Genomic DNA, 15,161 nt, shown 5'->3' on the forward strand with positions numbered 1-15,161 from the left:
GCCATTAACCCAGATAATTATAATAGCCACCCAATTAACTGCCATTAACAAATTAGTCTGATACTGAAGTGATGATAATTAGTCCACTGAATGTCCAGTCACAGGTACTACTGAGTCTGCCATAGCGGCATCCATTGAACAGTAGCCAAAGAACCCTGCCGCAAACCCTCCATTCGTACCACCAAACTTTAACATAAGTAATTACATTGTATTACAGTACGTTGTAGAATATTCTCCGTGGTACTGGTCCAGGCTTAACTTGAGATCACGAGAAGACTTGGAGATGTTGTTAAACACATACACCAACAAATCTGAACGGAGAGAACATCTTGTTTTATTCTATTTATTCTATTCTAAAGTGATCTGCACTCGGTGGAATCTTTCAACCTACAAGGTAAACGCCTTAGAAAGTCAAGGAGCTTTTCAGGTCAGTTTGACCATTATTTCATTACATTTTCACTGAAGAAAGCCTTAGTATTCAGCCTCTACTCCTGCACCTCTACAATTCCTCCATAGTGGGTTTGACATTTGATTTGAATACACTTGTTGAGTCACTTACTAGTAACTAGATTACTATTTTTTGTGAATTTATCTGAAATTGCGTTGTTCGTCACAATCACAGTGGACTTTAATGCAATCATGGTAACTAGGGCTTTTTTGTTTCCTTTATTTGTTGAGATCTTTTCCTAATTTATTGATTATTACTCAACTTCATTGAAATACATTTCAGATGTTTAGACTTGGCTTGCACCCCCAGTATTTGACGAAGCCTCAGAATATTTCAGTTTCATTCTATGTTCTACCTCGACTGAATATTGTTACTATATGTTGATACGAGACAGTCTCGAGACTGCCATGGATCAGTGTTTCGCATCTGCCAGTGGCTATTTTACAGGATTTATGTTACCAGAGATTCTTACTGTACAGTAGTTGATGTCCTTCCTGAAAGCATTTTAGTCCTCTTTACCATGCTAATAAACATGAGTTTGGGATGCCTTTTCGACTTATGAATTAAACATGAGTTTGGGATGCCTTTTCGACTTATGAATGCAAGTAATGTAGTCATGGGCATTTCGGCTACGAGTCACGACACATTTCCACATAACAGTGAGCATCATCCGTGAGCCCTGTGGTTTGTGTGCTGAGGACTTAGTTGCCTTTGAGTCACTTTGCTGGACACTGAGGTGTGACAGTCTGTAACGGCAACAGATTCTGGGGGCAGGGATGGCAACAGGAGCTCAGCTGCAGCCTGCGACGCTGTGTGTACTCTCGGAAGGTGACATCCCAGCTTTGTGAAACTTCATTTTGATTGTAGGAGTGACACTGAGTCAGAGCTGGGGATGTATTATGTAGGCTACTGTTGACCCCCAAAAAATGATTGTGTCTGAATAATACCAAAGAATAATAGCACAGACCATAATCGACTCACTCCTCTCTCCGCACAAATGCCAGAATTTTTAAGACAGAGAGAACAAACAACATGTGAATTGAAAAGGCGTTTTTAAGTAATCATTCTGTTCAGGTGATTTAATGCCACAACATTGAAACGAATAACTTTGCGGTGTCCCAGATCATAATGTAGACGTCAAATACATCCATAGTTGTCTCTTTAGGAATACTATACTGCCCCCTTGTGACTTTATGAAAATAAATCCCAAAATGACAATGTGTTGTTTTCTTCTGATTCTGTAAATCACTTCTAGAAAAATGACATCTCATGCACCACCAGTGAGCACAAAGCATATACATAGTGGCACATTACCGTCTGGGTTTTCGTCAACTAAATGATGTCTCCATCCTATGTAAGCTACTGTTAATGACACACCACCAAGTGTAGTCTTGATAACAGCAGGCTCCACTTGTCCACCCACCAGGGCTCTGATGACGGTCCATACACCTTCTAGGCTCCTGTAGTGTCACACACAGTCCCACTCCATGGTCCCTCCTTTGCCACCCAGTTTTTCTCCCTCCATCTGTATCAGCGAGGGAATGAAAGGCTGCAGGGCTGGAAAAGACAGACCACAGAGATGAGTCACTTCACACATAACCACTCCTCCTACTAGTGATAGGGTTGGCATTTGGTCCCTCAGTGAGGGGCAGTCTCCTCCACACACCTCCCCCCCACACCCCCATTGCCTCCTGTTATTTTTGGGGCCAGTGATTAAGACTCACAACACATTGACAAAAGTGTGGGCTTTGCTTTGCAGGACATGTGTCAGTCAGGTTCCAGCAGTAGCATAGGAATAGCAGTGGCACAGGGAACAAAGACATGGGAAGACGAGAACAACTCCTCTCATGACTCATACCACAGCACGCGGTCATGTGTGTTCTCGTGTGTGAGGAGAAAATAATCAACCGCTATCTCTCCAAGATGAATATGAACAGCACATGCACTCCACACTATACGCAATCTACAAGCACTATTTATTTTACACTTGTCACACTTGTCACACTTAGAATTATATGGTGTATGATGAGTGGAATCTCATCTTTGATTTCTCTAGAAATATACACTACTGTTCAAAAGTTTGGGGTCACTTAGAAATGTCCTTGTTTTTGAAAGAAAAGCTATTTTTTTGTCCACTAAAATAACATCAAATTGATCAGAAATACAGTGTAGACATTGTTAATGTTGTAAATAACTACTGTAGCTGGAATATCTACATAGGCGTACAGAGGCCCATTATCAGCAACCACCACCATCTTCATTAAATAGTTCCCACAAAACACCAGTCTCAACGTCAATAGTGAAGAGGCAGCTGCAGGATGCTGAACTTCTGGGCATGTTTAAAAAGTATTGTCAGCCTTGATAAATATGAACAAAAAAGACTGTATAAAATAAATAATACAAATACCAGTGGTGGAAAAAGTACCCAATTGTCATACTTGGGTAAAAGTATTGATACTTTAATAGAAAATGTCTCAAGTAAAAGTGAATCACCTGGTAAAATACTACTTGAGTAAAAGTCTAAAAGTATTTGGTTTTAAATATACTTCAGTATCAAACGTAAATGTAATTGATAAAAAATATACTTAACATCAAAAGTAAAAGTATAAATAATTTCAAATTCCTTATATTAAGGAAACCAGAAGGCATACATTTCTGGTTTTTATTTATTTACAGATAGCCTGTGCCACACTCCAACACTCAGACATAATTTACAAACAAAGCATGTGTTTAGTGAGTCCACCAGATCAGAGGCTGTAGGGATAACCAGGGATGATATTTTTTGATAAGGGTGTGAATTAATGTCACACCCTGATCATAGATTGCTTTGTATGTTTCTATTTTTAGTTTGGTCAGGGTGTGATGTGGGTGGGTATTCTATGTTGTATGTCTGGGTGTTGTGTTTCTATGTTTAGGCCTGGTATGTTTCCCAATCAGAGGCAGCTGGTTATCGTTGTCTCTGATTGAGAACCATACTTAGGCAGCCTGTTTTCCCACTATGGGTGTGGGTAGTTTTCTGTCTTTGTGTGTCTGCACCAGACAGAACTGGTTCGTTTGTTTCGCTTTGTTGTTCTAGTGTTCTAGTGTTCTAGTGTTCTAGTGTTCTAGTGTTCTAGTGTTCTAGTGTTCTAGTGTTCTAGTGTTCTAGTGTTCTAGTGTTCTAGTGTTCTAGTGTTCTAGTGTTCTAGTGTTCTAGTGTTCTAGTGTTCTAGTGTTCTAGTGTTCCGTTTCTTTATTAAATTTACCATGAACATGTACCACGCTGCACCTTGGTCCTCGTCACCTTCTTCCACCTACGAATGTCGTTACAATTCGACCGTTTTATTGTCCTGCTAAGCATTTCAAAATGTAATGAATACTTTTGGGTGTCAGGGAAAATGTATGGAGTAAAAGTGCATCATTTTCTTTAAGAATGTGGTGAAGTACAGATACCCCCAAAAACTACTTAAGTAGTACTTTCAAGTATTTTTACTTAAGTAATTTACACTACTGACAAATACTGAGTTATATTGTATGCTAAAAAAATGAAATTATTTTATTTATGTTAATACAATTGCTCAAAAGGCACTCGCACATCTGAGCTATGTTTTTTGCAGGTGCATAGTAACAGTTTAATAAGATGAGAAAAAATAAGAAACCCGGACACTGCTCTTGATGGTATCACCACTCTAATAAATTTAACAAGTAAAAAAAAAAATCTCAAAGATAGGGGTCAAAATTATTGCCACCTACTGTTTTCAATATCTTTCCATACCTCACCTTGTGAGGATGACGACAATGAGCCTTTTTTCTAAAATGTTTTATGAGATTGGAGAACACATTGAGAGGGATCTTAGACCATTCCTCCATATAGAATCTTTCCAGATCCTTGATATCCTTCCTCTACGCTTGTTTTACTGCCCTCTTCAATTCAAACAACAGGTTTTCAATGGGGTTCAAATCCGGAGACTGAGATAGGCATTGCACAATGTTGATTTTGTGACCAATGAACCATTTCTTTGTGGAATGTGATGTGCGCTTGGGGTTACTGTGTTGCTGGAAGATCCACTTGCGGCCAAGTTTCAGCCTCCTGCCAGAGGCAACCAGGTCTTTAGCTAAAAACGTCCTGGTACTGGGTAAAGTTTATGATGTCGATGACCTTAACATTGACCCAGCCAGGACCGGTGGAAGCAAAATAACCCATAACATCAAATATCCACCACCATATTTTAAAGGAGATATGGGGTTCTTTTCTGCTTATTGAATCCAGGGGTGCCAAAAATCTTTTTCGATTGTTTTAATTCTTGCTTAACAAAATCACTTTTTCTGAGCAATTGTATTAGTACTTGTTTTATTTCCCATTGTTTTGGAGCATACAATATCGTTCAGTATTTGTATTATTTCTTTTATACAGTATTTTTTGCTCATCTTTATCAAGGGTGCCAATAATTATGGACCTGACTGTATATCAAACATTTACAAATGCAGTGATTTTAAAACAATTATGAAGGGTTTATTGAATTCAGAATGAGACGGAATAGGAATAAACACTTCTATTGAACACATCAAAGGGTTAAATTCAGATTACATCATCGACTCCAGCCGAGGAGCAGCCATCTTTTTCCAAGACCAACAATTTCACTTTCACCGAAGAAAAACAAATAGATATTTCTTTATTAATTATCTCAAACAAGCGACTATTCCGTTCCTTCGAGACAAATACCAACGAACTCCAAGGAACATCGGTAAGAATTGCATGTCATTGTTTCAATAATTCTACTGTCACTGTTTTTCATGGCTGTTTCAATATGCATCACTGCCACCGGTTGCTTTGGTGATGCATTGTAACAGTGCAATAATAAGTGATGAACAGTAGATACAATGTCGCGAGGCTAGATTTGGCAAAAACATAATGGCAGATCTTGACAGGCTATTCTCACGATAACGGCAGGTTTTGTATGTTGATTGTATGTAGATAAACTCATATGCGTGACCACAATACCATGCAACTTTTCTGATAATGTATTAGGTAACCTAACACACCTGACATTTTGAAATATTGTCTATCTACTTGGCAATAGCCCCACAGGTGCATTTGTCACCAATTAAATACAGCACATAGTGGGGGGATTTGAGCTAGATTCGATTAGATGTAGTGTTCTTATGTTAGGAAGTCTTTTTAAATGTCAAAAGTCGCAATCAGCCGTCGCTACATCCATTTTTGACTTATACATTAAGTATATGTACCCATTGATTCTAGAAGAATATAACTTGTTAATGCAACTTGTTAATTTCATACCCCATCAGAACCCAAAATATAAGCTTGTTTTACTCCAACATTTGTAAACAAAGAAAATGTAAACAAACATGGTTAAAACTATCATTTTGATATCATGGATGGTCAGTCCTTGAGTCCATAGTTATGTCTATGAATTTGAGAGAGGTTACATTTCTCCAGCCCCATCCCATAGCTTTTTACCGAACTAGGAGTGGGGAACCACTTTGTTGTTGTTGTCAATAGACATGGCAGCTCTGTTTCTAGCTTACTTATTGTTTCTACTGCTGATTGACACCTTAAGATGAACTCTAAATGCTCTGTTAAAACTCTGGGAGTTTATATGCCGCTTAACACTGTTAACAAACCCAACATATATTTGAAGTCTTTTCGGACTTCATTCGTTTTGAAATCCCACTCACCAAACAAACCCATGTAACCAGAAAGCGTCTCTCAAGGGAAAACAGTTTCTAGATTGAGCCAGATTGCTCTCCCAGCACCCTTTCCCCACTGTATGATGCACATGGATGTGACTGTGGGTGTAGGGCCTGAGTAAATCATGTATCCATCTGAGCCAGCAGCACTGTGAGGGATGGAGGAAGGAAGGAAACGGTTGTAATCAGGGGAACTGAACTGTTTTCCAAAGTGGAGGCAGGAAGTCAATCAGCTCTGGGGAGATGACAGCCAATGAATGCAGAGGAGAGAGAGCGAGAGAGGGAGCAAGAGAGAGAGAGAGAGAGAGAGAGAGAACCGTTTTTGACAGAGAGGTGCTGTGTGCTGCATTTCATGTTGAATTTGAGAGAGATGGAAAACATGTATGGTACATTACGGTCTACTTCATAAACTTCCTTTTATAATTGATTTCATCTCTGTTGCAACAGATGCAGATGTATACAACGTAAATTGTCAAATCAATTACAAACTCTTGAAGGGCAGACCACCTGGAAAATTGCACACTCCTTTTTTTCTTTGCTACCGTTTTCTGTCGATGTTGGTGTATCTGACACGGTCCATTGATATGGGCCCATTGCAACTAATGGAAGAAGCGTGTTTACATTACAGTTTTACGAGGTTCTACGAAAGGGCAGAGTTGTATATTTAAAGTCTGTTTATTGAAGCAGCTAGCCTGGACAGCATCAATGTTCTCACACTCATTCAGTAGTTCATGTTGCAGTGTTTTTGCAGAGCTGGTGAGAAGTTCAGTTTGCATTGAGAGTCCAAAAGATAAGATAAAAATCGAATCAAATTGTATTTGTCACATGCACCAAATACAACAGGTGTAGACCTGACAGTGAAATGCTTACTTACAAGACCTTAACCAACAATGCTTTAAGACATTTTAAGAAAAAAAGTGTTGGAGTATAAAAGTTCAAATTAAAGTAATAATAATAATAATAATTCAACTGCAGCAGTAAAATAACAATAGTGAGGCTTTATACAAGGGGTACCGGTATAGAGTCAATGTAGAAAATTGAGGTAATATGTCCATGTAGGTAGGGTTAAAGTGACTATGCATAGATAATAAACAGAGAATAGCAGCAGCGTAAAAGAGGGGTCTGGGTAGCCATTTGATTAGCTGTTCAGGAGTCTTATGGCTTGGGGGTAGAAGCTGTTAAAAAGCATTTTGGACCTAGAGTCGGTGCATTGATACCGCTTGCCGTTCAGGAGCAGAGAGAACAGTCTGGCTTGGGTGACTGGAGTCTTTGACAATTCTTTGGTCCTTTTTCTGACACCGCCTGGTACAGTGGTTCTTCCTTTAAAAGTTTGAGCTTATGCTGCTACCGTTTGTGGTAGATGGTGGCGTATTGTGGTAAATTGCGTCATTCTGGCAACAGTGGATGACACTTAAATAACGTGCCATAGAATTATGCGGCATCCTGCAAGCTGTGCTACAGTACGCCGCCACTTTTAAAGGAAGAACCACTGTATAGAGGCCCTGGATGGCAGGGAGCTCGACCCCAGGGATGTACTGGGCGATAGGCACTACCCTCTGTAGTGACTTGCGGTCGGATGCCCAGCAGTTACCATACCAAGCTGTGCTGCAGTACGCCACCACTTTTAAAGGAAGAACCAATGTATAGAGGCCCTGGATGGCAGGGAGCTCGACCCCAGGGATGTACTGGGCGATAGGCACTACCCTCTGTAGTGACTTGCGGTCGGATGCCCAGCAGTTACCATACCAAGCGGTGATGCAGTCAGTCAAGATGCTCTCGATTGTGCAGCTGTAGAACTTTTTGAGGATCTGATGTCCCATGCCAAATATTTGCAGCAACCTGTCGTTCCCTCTTGACAACTGTGTTGGTGTGTTTGGACCATGATAGATCCTTAGTGATGTGTTACACTGAGGAACTTAGAGCTTAGGACCTAAAACATTCCTAATATTGAGTTGCGCCCCCTTTTGTCTGCAGAACAGCCTCAATGTGTCAGGGCATGGACTCTACAAGGCGAGGAAACCATTTCAAAGGGTTGCTGGCCCATATTGACTCCAATGCTTCCCATAGTTGTGTCAAGTTGGCAGAACAGAATGTTCTTTGGGTGGTGGACCATTCTTGATACACACAGGAAACTGTTGAGCATGAAAAATCCAGCAGGGTTGCAGATTTTGACACACTCACACCTGGCAGCTACTACCATACCCCGTTCAAAAGCACTTCAATATGTTGTCTTGCCCATTCATGCTCTGATTGGCACACATACACAATCCATGTTTCAATCGTCTCAAGGCTTAAAAAGAATCATTTAACCTGTCTCCTCCCCTTCATCTACACTAATTGAAGTTCATTTTATTGAAGTGGACGTCAATAAGGGATCACCTGGTCAGTCTATGTCATGGAAAGAGCAGGTGTTCTTAATGTTTTGTATACTCAGTGTCTATTTAGTTCATTTAGCAGGTGTTCTTATCACACCATAGTGCCATCAGACTTCTGATACCAATGCAGGGTAAAAGGGGGGGCACAAAATGTGAATCGCTATTTTTTTTAATGATAAAGAAAAGTTTTTCATATTTAAAAACAATTACAAAATACATTGGTGTAGTTCAGTCCAGTGTAATTCAAATGACAAAATACATTGGTGTAGTTCAGTCCAGTGTAATTCAAATGACAAAATACATTGGTGTAGTTCAGTCCAGTGTAATTCAAATGACAAAATACATTGGTGTAGTTCAGTCCAGTGTAATTCAAATGACAAAATACATTGGTGTAGTTCAGTCCAGTGTAATTCAAATGACAAAATACATTGGTGTAGTTCAGTCCAGTGTAATTCAAATGACAAAATACATTGGTGTAGTTCAGTCCAGTGTAATTCAAATGACAAAATACATTGGTGTAGTTCAGTCCAGTGTAATTCAAATGACAAAATACATTGGTGTAGTTCAGTCCAGTGTAATTCAAATGACAAAATACATTGGTGTAGTTCAGTCCAGTGTAATTCAAATGACAAAATACTTCATTATGAATTTCAAATACATGTAACAGAAATACTGCCCATCTCTGGGTATTCATAGTGAGACAGCACAGCGCAGGGAGAGGGCAGGCCAGACATGGTAGTTCCCTGGTGTTCTGGGGTGTGTTTTCTCAGCCCAACTGTGCTGTCTGTCCGTATTCAGGCAGGAGGCCTGTTACACTGTTCTGACGCTGTTATTGTTACCATTTATTCCAATGAATAAATGTTATTCCTAATCTTTTCTGGGGAATCGTAAGTGTATACAACACTTTGCTGGGCCCATGCGAACAGACTTGAATGTAATATGAATACTACAAGAGCGACATGTTTTCTGTGTGAACATGATTCAGAAAGTCATGACAAGCATTTGTTCCTCATTTATATTTGGGTTGAGTGGAATGTCGGTTCCAGTGAATTTGTTTGAATAACATGTTCCCACCTCATGAGATACTACCCTCCAGTGGAATGATCCCGGTTGACATCATCCCGATTCCCTATGCAGTTAGAACTGATTCCCGGCATCACATTTCCATGGCACAGCATCAATTTCAGTAGCATGAACAGCATGACAATCTAAGGGCAGTGAGTGCTAGAGATGAGCAGGGAATCGGAAGCATTTCCCACTGAGTCAGCGGGATTGCAGGCTGGTGATTGTGTTACACAAAGGACACATAGGGTCAGCAGCACTCTGTCCACTCACAAACACATTAAAGCGATGGGTCTCTGCTCTCCATGGCCACTTTGGGCTTCTAAGAAACAACTTTCTTTCAAGAGATAGATTTTCCTTTTGTCCTCACTCTGAAAATGTTTTTACTCTAGCATCTTGTCTCCATTGCTACTTTTAAATGTTTGGCATATATACAGTGGGGCAAAAAAGTATTTAGTCAGCCACCAATTGTGCAAGTTCTCCCACTTAAAAAGATGAGAGAGGTCTGTCATTTTCATCATAGGTACACTTCAACTATGACAGACAAAATGAGAAAAAAAATCCAGAAAATCACATTGTAGGATTTTTAATGAATTTATTTACAAATTACAGTGGAAAATATTGACTCAGGGATGTGAATACTTACATACATTTGATAATTCTGTATTACACTTTCAATAAATTTGCAAAAATTTCTAAAAACATGTTTTCACTTTGTCATTATGGGGTATTGTGTGTAGAGGATGAGAGAGAAAAAATCTATTTAATCCCATTTGAATTCAGGCTGTAACACAACAAAATGTGTAATAAGTATGAAATATGAATACTTTCTGAAGACAATGTATATCCCTATTTGGTAATACTGGAGCACAGGTCATTGTGTTGTATAGTATATCTGTTCCATTGCAGTAGTATCTGCCTCGTTATTTTATCATAGGTAATTTTAGTTGGACTAAATGACGACCTCAAACTCTCCCAGTAACATTGTTTGAATGGAAACTTGCCATCTGGAAAGCAGAGCAGCACTCCCCAACTGTGATTTTAGACCAAAACAGATACTCCCTCCCTCCTCCCATGCCCATGCCATGAGTCCCAACATGCCAACGGCCAAGTGGAAGGCTATTTCTGTCTGCGGTCGGCCGGTCCAGCCGCCCCCTCCTCCACTGACCCAATGCTGAGTGCAGTGGCCCGCTCCGCTGCCTGGACCCTACAGGGGCCCGTCCAGGAGGGGAAGTGGGAGGGTCAGACACCATGTGTGAAGTTCTCAGTCATGGCCACTGGAGAATTTATTAGACTTATGGGAAAGTTACAGTGTTTGAAATGGGGGAGTTTTGTGGGGGGGTGGGGGAAGAGTCAAGGATGAGGAAGTCCCCCTCCTCTTTCTGCAGTGCTGCAGTAGTCAGTCTCACACGGTTTTCTTTTGTGCAGTTCTGAGTGCGGTGAGACCCATATGGCCTGAGACACACATGGAAAAGGAGGCTTTTTCCCCTGTCTTTTTTCCAGCAGCTGGCAAGTACTATCAGCTATTTTTAGCCATACAGTAGACCTCCTCTGGCTAACTGGTGGCTATTGAGGTTCAAGTTATAAATGTGTAATGTGGTAACATACCATTTTTTTCTCTATTCCACAGACATTTGAGTTTTTTCCCAATCCTCTTTCTGTCACCACTGAGGATTTTTCATTTCAACTTCTTCTGTTCTAACTCCTGTTGTGCTGAACTGCTTTTAAGTCTTACTATTTCCTGATAGGACATAATGATTTTTTAAATTTATCTCACCACTGTCTGTGTCTTCTCATGAATGATCCAGATAACAATCAGATCACAGGCTTTGCCTCCCATGTCTGTCAGTTGTTTTCTACAGATGTGTCCCAACAAGTCTCAAATGAGTCCATGCACTGTGATCCGATTTGACATGACTTAGCTACTTAGCATCAAATTACATCTACACCAACCCCGAGGACAAACACGATGACCATGGATCCATGAGGACACTTTTAATCCCCAGGATAGGGTGGAATTCTTACTACGATGACACTCAATGCTTAGTCATGTGCACTATGTGGCTCACTTCCTGCCCTAGGTGGTGACACAGTACATCCCAATTCAGTGGACTGCAAGTGAACTCGGGCGAGGCAGGCTTTGAGCTGTCGCCTCGGCCCCAACAGAGGTGGCCTCATGCTCACTAGGGGTTTAACCTTGTGGTACACAAGGAAGCTATGAAATAGATATGCTGTGTCAGTTCAAAGGGACAAAGATTTAGTGTTGGCATCATGTGTATTTTGAAGAATGTGCAGGGGACAAGTATTAATTTCTACACTATTGTGAAACCAATCCACTGCCAGTAGGCCTTGTGGGTTACACAGAATCAAACCCCTGCTGGGATAGCAGAGTTGTTAATTGTGTCAGGAAAAGGTCAGCTTTTGAGTCATACAGGCAGCCCATTGTCTGGACATGTATACACCCTCATCTGCCTCTTGGTCGTAATTTACTGAGGCAAAGTGTTTCATAATTTTCCTTCAATTCGCGAGAGGCTGAATATATCTCACAGGAGAAAGCATCTGAGCAAGCAAACAGCACCCCTCTGTCTCTCTACGTGTAGGCCATCTATCTGATGCTGTACGGTCCAAACGAGGATGACATTGTTGCCGCCATAGCATTGAAGGCATGGGAAGCCAGCGAGCGTTTGGCCTCCTTTGATTAAAAAAAGTATCAAAAAATGCGTTGAGCTAAACTGAGCGAGCTTAACTGTGAATGGTCCTGGCGCAACAACAAAAAAGTGTCAAAGGAAGCCAGCTTGGATTTTGGCATCACTCCTATCAAATCCTATTGAAAGCATACGTCATTGACAGAAAAACTTGAATTGTTGTATCTCGTTGTGTTGTTGTCCTCTGGTTGCTAGCTAGCTAGCTAAAATTGTCCCCTTCCTAAATTAGCCATGGATTGAGATAGAGATTTGGACTTGTGGTTTTACTTAATTCTCCTTAATGGCATATGATTATAATGGCAATTCTGATCCAACCATTAATTCATACATTGTTGTGCCCCTGGGCTGAGAGGATGGAAGTTCAATATGTACAGTAGCTAGATGTAGAAGGCTAATATTAACTAGCTAACATTGCCCATGAATGGAAGTTAGGGTAGCAAGCAAGCATTTTAGCCAGGTAGCCTAGAACAACAAAAAATAAAGGTGTGTAGTGTATGACAGAGTGATAGTTTGGTCAACATGAAAGAGAGTAGGATGGCATTGGTGTTTCTCTTAGTAGGGTGAGTTTTTCTACTTGCACGAACGCGCATACACACACACACAGAAATCAGAACCATGGACAGCCACATCATATTTAGCTTACATTGATTGGATTAAATAGGTTTTGGTATCTTTTAGTTGGCACTGTATTAGACTAAGCAGAGTTGATTTAATGATCAAATCAAATCAAACTTTATTTGTCACATGCGCCGAATACAACAAGTGTAGACATTACCATGAAATTCTTACTTACAAGCCCTTAACCAACAGATAATATTGACCAAGTAGACTCAAATAAAAAGTAATAATAAAAAGTAACACAATAAGAATTATGAGGTTATATACATGGGGCACCGGTACCGAGTCAGTGTGCAGGGGTACAGGGTAGTTGAGGTAATCTGTACATGTAGGTGGGGGAAAAGTGACTATGCAAACAGTGAGTAGCAGCAGTGTACAAAAGGGAGGGGGGGAGTCAATGTAAATTGTCCGGTGGCGATTTTATTAAATTGTTCAGCAGTCTTTTGGCTTGGGGGTAGAACTTGCAACCTTCCGGTTACTAGTCCAACGCTCTAACCACTAGGCTACCCTGCCGCCCCAACTTGCAGTAACTCTCTGTGATTCTTAATCTATAGTTGTTTAGTGGTCCAAGAATGCCGGAAACATTAACTTGCTTGACCATTCTGTAGGTCATGTAACTGTCTGTTACATGCAATATGCACCGTGGACTTCACTGGACAGAGGTAGCTATCCGGTTTTGTGATAAAACAAAGGTGTTGTTGAAATTATTTGTCCACTGTGTCTTCTTATTGTCTCTGCCTTTAGACCTATATATCACGGTCCCAATGCGCAAATATGGCTTCCCCAGTGATTTTACCCACACACTGCTACTGCATATCAGTAGGGGGCAGCATAGAGACCCTGAGGGATGACTGCTCTAGGAGATGAAGTCGCAGCTGGACCCTATGGCTTCAGTGTGCCTGTTTTCCATATCTTAAGGCTGCCACTCCAGTGAAGAGCCACTGATCTATAAATACCTGTCCTGTTATTGTTTAGCCCCAACCAACACTGCACTCTGCTCACCAATTAGCGTCACCACGGCAACCCACTCCAATGAGATGCAAACTTTCAAGCTGCAAATCAAGTCTCAATCTGGTTTACATGTTGGTGTATCATTTCCTTTTGAGAGAATATTTTTTCTCATTGGTGAAGGGATGGTAGGCTCATTTCAAAGTGACTGGGAAAGGGGGTTCAATGCTAAAAATATATTTTCTTTGTGTGCCAGTTTTCCAGCGCCATGACCTATTTAGTTGTACAGCAGCACTGCCAGACAGTGTCCTCTCCTTGCTCCCTCTCGTACTGTCACAGGTAAACCCAGATAACACCTCAAGGTTGTCTCACCCAGTTGAAATATCCTCCTCCTCTACCACTGTGCTGTAAATCATCAATGGGGGATTTACTTTCAATTTACTTGAAAGGGCTTCTTATAATCCAATATGCGTTTATTTTAATTGATAATATCCTTTCCTTAATGCCTTTAAGTTAAACCCAAACATCATCATAGAGTTTGGGTTAGAAAAAAATATACTAAATTACCGAAATAACAATGGTGACACATGGCTGAAGTTTCCTTTCCTTTAGGGATCAGTCATTGTGAATAAAAAATAAAATAAAGGCACTGCCAGGGTTAGGAACAGAACATTCTTGAAAATGACATGTAATTGGCTTCCAACAACATCAGTTAAGGAATTCGAAGTGACTCACTCCAGCTAACGCACTGCAGCGCCATCTACTGCTGCTCTGTGGTTTGTTCTATGAGGAAAATAACAGAAGAGAAATATCGAATAAAGACCTGTGGCTCACTTCAATTCTTACACTCAAATATTTGTCAGACTAAATACACAGTGGTGTGTATTTAATGATCAGGAGTGTGTGTGGCCATCTTTCTCACCAGTAGTAGTATTGTATGGACTGATTTTATGTCCAGGCATTGGGTTCATTATCTCATTATCATCATTTGCAATAAATATAAATGTGACAGCAGCAATCCAGCTGAGGTACTTTACAGTGATCAGTGTGTCACTTTTGTGTGTGTGTGTGTGTGTGTGTGTGTGTGTGTGTGTGTGTGTGTGTGTGTGTGTGTGTGTGTGTGTGTGTGTGTGTGTGTGTGTGTGTGTGTGTGTGTGTGTGTGTGTGTGTGTGTGTGTGTGTGTGTGTGTGTGTGTGTGTGTATGTATGCATCCATGTGTGTGTGGTGAAGATGATGTGACCCACACAGCCAGAGGAATGCCTTTCCGTAGACTCTTCTTGGCAGCTGCCTGCATGCCGCATAGCCTTCATGGCCTT

The 15,161-nt window shown here is 40.7% G+C and overlaps 1 protein-coding gene across 1 annotated transcript in view; it reads left to right on the forward strand.

Annotated features, from left to right (window-relative positions):
• Window positions 1-5,029: 5,029 nt before the first annotated feature.
• The window catches only part of LOC112258722 (myocardin-related transcription factor B), a 40,897-nt gene continuing 30,765 nt past the window's right edge, over window positions 5,030-15,161 (forward strand). Inside the window, 1 exon segment of the mRNA XM_024433247.2 lies at window positions 5,030-5,172. The gene's annotated coding sequence lies outside the window, so the exon portion shown is untranslated.

Source organism: Oncorhynchus tshawytscha, linkage group LG09, assembly GCF_018296145.1.
Source record: "Oncorhynchus tshawytscha isolate Ot180627B linkage group LG09, Otsh_v2.0, whole genome shotgun sequence".
NCBI lineage: Eukaryota > Metazoa > Chordata > Actinopteri > Salmoniformes > Salmonidae > Oncorhynchus > Oncorhynchus tshawytscha.